Source organism: Dendrobates tinctorius, unplaced genomic scaffold (assembly GCF_039654945.1).
Source record: "Dendrobates tinctorius isolate UK_male_01 unplaced genomic scaffold, ASM3965494v1 ptg000274l, whole genome shotgun sequence".
Classification (NCBI taxonomy): domain Eukaryota; kingdom Metazoa; phylum Chordata; class Amphibia; order Anura; family Dendrobatidae; genus Dendrobates; species Dendrobates tinctorius.
Genome location: NW_027361941.1, coordinates 1,539,680 through 1,546,313, shown reverse-complemented (window position 1 = coordinate 1,546,313; position 6,634 = coordinate 1,539,680). Strand labels below are relative to the sequence as shown.

At 39.5% G+C, this 6,634-nt stretch overlaps 1 pseudogene; it reads right to left on the bottom strand.

Annotated features, from left to right (window-relative positions):
• Positions 1 to 382: 382 nt before the first annotated feature.
• LOC141072534 (uncharacterized) lies at positions 383 to 5,940 on the bottom strand (annotated as a pseudogene).
• Positions 5,941 to 6,634: the final 694 nt, after the last annotated feature.

The window sequence follows — 6,634 nt, the reverse complement described above, 5'->3', positions numbered from 1 at the left end:
CTGCCAATATGGGGCTAGTTTTCTGACTGTTTCGGATAACATGATACATGATTTTAGTTTTTTTTGTCTAGTCTCACTTGAATATAGATCAATATTAAATAGTCTCCCGATGAGTCGCCTTTGGTGAGGACGATGAAACCCATAGAAATGAGAGGCTTGGAGAGTGAGTGTGTATACGTCACCTCTACCTATATACTGAGATGTGGGGTACATGTTTTTTCTATTAGTCACCTATTAACTAATCTTCAGGGGGTGAATTATGGGTACAGTTTTACATTTGGAATTAATAAGGTTTAGTTTTATCCTTTTGTCAGCAAACATGAGGAATGACAAGAGACAACCCATTTAAGAAGATTCAATTTTGGTTAAAACTATTCCAACACTATGAACATAAAAAAGTCTTCTCCCCTATGTGACGTCTCTGATGTTTATTCACAGTTGATTTCCAAGTAAAATATTTCCCACATGAAGAAAATGAAAATGGCTTCTCCTCTGTGTGAGGTATCTGATGTCTAACAAGAAGCGCTTTCCGGTTAAAACATTTCTCACATTCTGAACAGGAAAAAGGCTTCTCCCCTGTGTGCGTTCTTTGATGGCGATCAAGATCTATTTTCCATTTAAAATATTTCCCACATTCTGAACATCAAACAGGCTTCTCTCCTGTGTGAGTTCTTTGGTGCTTAACAAAATTCCCTTTATGGTTAAAACATTTCCCACATTCTGAACATGAAAAAGGCTTCTCTCCTGTGTGAGTTCTTTGGTGTTCATCAAGATTCCCTTTCTGGTTAAAACATTTCCCACATTCTGAACATGAAAACGGCTTCTCTCCTGTGTGAGTTCTTTGGTGTTCATCAAGATTCCCTTTCTGGTTAAAACATTTCCCACATTCTGAACATGAAAAAGGCTTCTCTCCTGTGTGAGTTCTTTGGTGTTCATCAAGATTCCCTTTCTGGTTAAAACATTTCCCACATTCTGAACATGAAAAAGGCTTCTCTCCTGTGTGAGTTCTTTGGTGTTCATCAAGATTCCCTTTCTGGTTAAAACATTTCCCACATTCTGAACATGAAAAAGGCTTCTCTCCTGTGTGAGTTCTTTGGTGTTCATCAAGATTCCCTTTCTGGTTAAAACATTTCCCACATTCTGAACAGGAAAAAGGCTTCTCCCCTGCATGAGTTCTCTGGTGACTAATAAGATGACATTTCTGGTTAAAAGTTTTCCCACATTCTGAACATGAAAAAGGTTTCTCCCCTGTGTGAGTTCTTTGGTGATTAACCAATTGTGATTTCAGGTTAAAACATTTCCCACATTCTGAACAGGAAAAAGGTTTCTCCCCCGTGTGAGTTCTATGGTGATTAACCAAATCTGATTTCCGATTAAAACATTTCCCACATTCTGAACAGGAAAAAAGCTTCTCCCCCATGTGAATGCTCTGATGTCTAACAAGAATCGCTTTCTGGCTAAAACATTTCCCACATTCAGAACATGAAAAAGGTTTCTCCCCTGTGTGTGTTCTCTGGTGATTAACAAAATGTGATTTATGTGCAAAACATTTCCCACATTCTGAACAGGAAAAAGGCTTCTCCCCTGTGTGAGTTCTCTGGTGAGTAACAAAATGAGATTTATTGTTAAAACATTTCCCACATTCTGAACATGAAAATGACTTCTTTGCTTTAGGAGCAGTTTGTTTTTTATTGCCTCTTTTGTGACTTTGATTTTCCTTAGTAGTCAGTAATGAATCAGAAGATGGGACCTGTTTCATAGGATCAGATGACAGATCTTTGCTGTGAATGGATGATGGTATATCTGGAGTAATAGCAATCACTTCAGTTGTATCTTGTAGGATTTCAAGATCATCAGATTTAAAACTTGAAGATGTCAGCTGTCCCTCTGATCTCCTGGTACAGTCATCTGCTAAGAGAAAAAACAGTTATTATTTTTTAATAAAATATCCTTGAGTTTTATATTTTTGAACATTTCTACTTAAATTGTCCATAAAAATGGCAAGCTATGTAAAAAAACTTTAATTATTTACCAAGACAATGACAGTTCACAGTCTAATAGAAAACCTTGTTGGATGAACCAGTAGTGTGCGGTGTTCAACTGTTTGTTCATTCTGCCTCCCAAATATCAAATAAAAAGAAACAAATCAATGTTATGTAGGCAAAAATAATACCAATTCTCATCTCAGAAAAAACAAGTCCCCACTCAGGTCCATCATTTGTCAATAGAAAAACAGATAAGGCAGATTACACTTAATGCTATAATTAGGGTTACTGTTAGGCTAAAGTTAGGGGTAGGGTAAAGAATTAGGCTTTTCTCAATTGTCTCCCCAATAATTAGGTCACATCAGTCATGTCAGAGTTTTCTTTTTCCGGAAAAAAATAAATAAATTAAAACGAATAAAATGGTCCGTCAGTATTATAGTGCAGAGGAGGCTTATGCACTTTTATGTTCTGACAGTGAAGAAAGTGCAGTGTCAGATGGCGATGTGGATTTCGAGGGCTTTAGTAGCAGCGACAGTGATAGCTCAGAAATGAGCAGTGATTCTGGTCCATCCTCACACACAAGGACCAGTACAACAAGAAGGACAAATAGCGCTTCTGGAGAAATGTCTCCAACTCAGGGAACAATGCCCAGTACTAGCGCTGTCCCTAGTGCTCGTGAATTGGCGCACACCAATGTCCAAGGGGCTTTGCCTCTTGATGTAGCATTTCCCAGATGGGAGGCTTCGGATTCGGCTAATCCATTCATCTCTAATTTTAATGCCATTCCTGGTATAAATGTGGAGGTGGAAAATTTTGGACCAATTATTTTTTTAATTTGTTTCTGACAGATAGCTTGCTAGAGCATATTGTCCTACAAATTTATATGGGTCCCAATTCATCAGCCAGAATCCACAATCCTATTATGCTAGGTCAAATTTATGGACACCAACTAATGTCCTAGAAATGAAAACATTTTTAGGACTTACATTCAATATGGGGCTTGTTAAAGAAATGAGCATTCGGTCCTATTGGTCCAACTGCCCTGTTCAAGCCACCCCAATGTTTTCTGCTGTTCTTCCTAGGACCCGTTATGAAATGCTCATGAGATTTTGGCATTTTAACGACAATAGTCAATGCCTGCCCAGAAACGCCCCAGAACATGACAGACTATTCAAAATCAGACTCATCATCGAAGGCTTGACAGAAAAGTTCTTAAAGCACTACACCCCAACAGAAAACATTTCCATTGATGAGTCCCTTGTAAAATTCAAAGGAAGACTGCACCTCAAGCCATTTATTCCTTCTAAGAGGGCAAGGTTCGGAATAAAGCTCTATAAAATGTGCGAGAGTTCAACCGGATACACATCAGCTTTTCACATGTATGAGGGGAAAGATAGCCAACTAAACCCACCAGGAGGCCCTACTTATCTGGGGACATCTGGAAAAATGGTTTGGGAGCTGATAACTCCATTTTTACAAAAAGAAAGGCTACAATCTGTATGTTGACAACTACTACACCAGCATACCCCTATTTAAAAGTCTGGTTGTACATAACATAGGGGCTTGTGGAACCATTCGCAAAAACCATCAGGGGTTTCCACAATCATTGGTTAGCAAAAAGTTCCAAAAGGGGCAGTCAGGGGCTTTACACAATGGAGAGCTGCTTGCCCTTAATATTAAGGATAAATGAAATATTTTTATCCTGAGCTCGATCCACACAGATGCCACAAGGGCCACTGCAGACCAACAGGGATCCACTACTCCAAAACCTTGGTCTGTCATTGACTACAACAAATATATGGGGGTGTGGACCTTGCAGGTCAGGTTCTACAGCCATACCAGGTATCAAGAAAATCATATACCTGGTATAAAAAGTTAGTCATGTATTTGTTGCAGGTGGCCACATATAATTCTTTTGTGTTATACATAAAAGCCGGAAATGCAGATACGTTTCTCAATTATCAGGAAAAGGTCACTGAAAATCTTGTTTTTGAAAATGTTCTCCCCGCCAATCCTTTAGAATGTGAAGATGTCAGAAGACTCACTGAGCGACATTTTATTACACTCATCCCAGTAACTGAAACAAGAAAGAACCCCCAGAGAAGATGTCGTGTATGTTCCTAGAGAGGAATGAGGCATGATCCCCGCTATTATTACCCACAATGCCCATCACTGCCAGCCTTATGCCTCCATGACGGCTTTACAATCTTCCACACAGAACCACGTTTTTGAACTGTTTTGACATTCAAGCATTTGGTTTATTTAGTGACAGACACAATTGAGTAGAGCTGACTTAACAATTTCCGGGGGTAGGTGGGGGGAGGTCTCCAGAGACACAAGCTGGGCACAATATATTGGGCACTACAATGACATTTTTGCAATTTTTGCTCTAAAACTTCTACTACGAGTTTCTGGAAATCATCCATGTAGTGAAAATGGTCACTATATCCCTAGATGAATTCCCAGAGGGGTGTCATTTCCAAAATGGGGTCACTTCAGTTGTTCTGGCACTTAGCGGCTCTCCAAAGTGTCATAACAGCAGAATCCCCCCTGAAGTGACCCCATTTTGGAAATGACACCCTTCTGGGAATTGGAAATGACACCCCTCTGTGAATTCATCTATGGGTGTAGTGACCATTTACCTATCTACCTATTTTCCAATGTAAAATCTGGGGTTAAAACAACATTTTAGTGGTAAAATTTAATTATTTTTTCTTCACTGCCCAATGGTATAATTTCCTATGGAACAGCTGTGGTGTCAGTATGCTCACTGCACCACTAGAAGAATTCATTCAGGGAAGTATTTGGTAAAATGCAGTCACTTTTGGGGGCTTATGCTTATCTGGCACCTCAGGGGCTCTGACAATGTGACATGTCACCTATAAACAATTCCAGCAAAATCTGCTCTCCAGTATGATGCTCCTTCCCTTCCGAGCTCTGCCATGCGCCCAAACAGTGGTTTACCCCCACATATGGGGTGTCAGAATACTCAGGACAAATTGCACAACAACTTTTGCGGTCCAATTTCTCCTGCTACCCTTTGGATAAAAAATGGAGGGCGAAAAGATTTTTTTTTTTTTTTTTAAATTTAATTTTTTATTTTCACGTTTCTACGTAATTAACTTCTGTGACACACTTGGGGGTTCAAAGAGCCCACCACACATCTAGATAAGCTCCTTGGGGGTCTAGTTTAAAAAATGGGGTCACGTGTTGGGGGTTTTCACTGTTTAGACACGTCAGGGGCTCTGACAATTTGACATGTCACCTACAAACAATTCCAGCAAAATCTGCTCTCCAATATGGCGCTCCTTCCCTTCCAAGCATTGCCATGCACCCAAACAGTAGTATTCTCCCACATTTGGGGTATCGGCGAGCTCAGGAGAAATTGCACAACAAATTGTATGGAGCAATTTCTCCTGTTACCCTTATGAAAATGCAAAATATGGGGCAAAAAATGAATTATTTGTGAAAAATGTTATTTTTTTTATTTCGACGACTCTAAGTTATAAACTTCTGTGAAGCACCTGTGGATTCAAGGTGCTCAATACACATCTGGATAAGTTCCCTAAAGGGGTCTAGTCTCCAAAATGGTGTCACTTATTGGGGGCTTCCACTGTTTAGGCAGATCAGGGGCTCTCCAAATGCGACATGGCAACCGCTAATTATTACAGCATATTTTACATTCAAAAAATCAAATGGCACGCCTTCACTTTCGAGCCCTGCCGTGTGCCCAAACAGTAGATTTCCCCCACATATGGGGTATCGGCATGCTCAGGAGAAATTGAAAAACAAAATGTATCGTCCATTTTCTCCTATTACCCTTACGAAAGTAAAAAAAAATTAGGTCTAAAGGAAAATTTTTGTGATGGTGGGATCTGACACTGATGTTCCTTGAGCTTGAAGTTTACCTTTAATCCGTTTAGAAGTTTATCTGGGCTCTTTTGTTACCATTCATATTATCCATCTCTTTGATTTGCCATGAATTTTCCTCCTGCGGCCACGTCCAGGGAGGTCAGCTACAGTCCCATGGAGCTTACATTTCCGAATATTATGTGCAGCTTTAGTCACAGGAACATCGAGCTGCTTGGAGATGGTCTTATAACTTTTACCTGTAACATGTTTGTCTATAATTTTCTTTCTAATCTCCTGAGACAACTCTTTCCTTCGCTTCCTCTTGTCCATGTTGAGTGTGATACACACCATGTCACCACACAGCACAGTGAGGATCTGTAGCCTCCTCTATACAGGCCACTCACTGATTCCAGGATTGTAGACACCTGTTATGATAATTAGTGGACATATCGCGATGTAACATGTCCCTTTTGTCACATTATTTTCAGGGGTTCCATCATTTCTGTCCAGGCCTATTTCATGAGTTTCATTTTTTTTTTAAATTCTGTTTAAGCATGGTTGAAAAGCAATGTCTGACTTTCATTTGTTCATTTTCAGAAATGCTTTATATATTATTACTTTTGTCAGATTCAAGTTATTTCTGTGACCATTGTGGGTTTTTCTGTCATTAAACGAGGGGCACCAACAATTTTGACCACGTGTGTATAGATTATAACCCTCAGTGAATTAATTTATAAAAAGGAATCACTTTATGGGGATTTTGACTATTCTGGTTTTCTGTCATTTAGTCATATTAG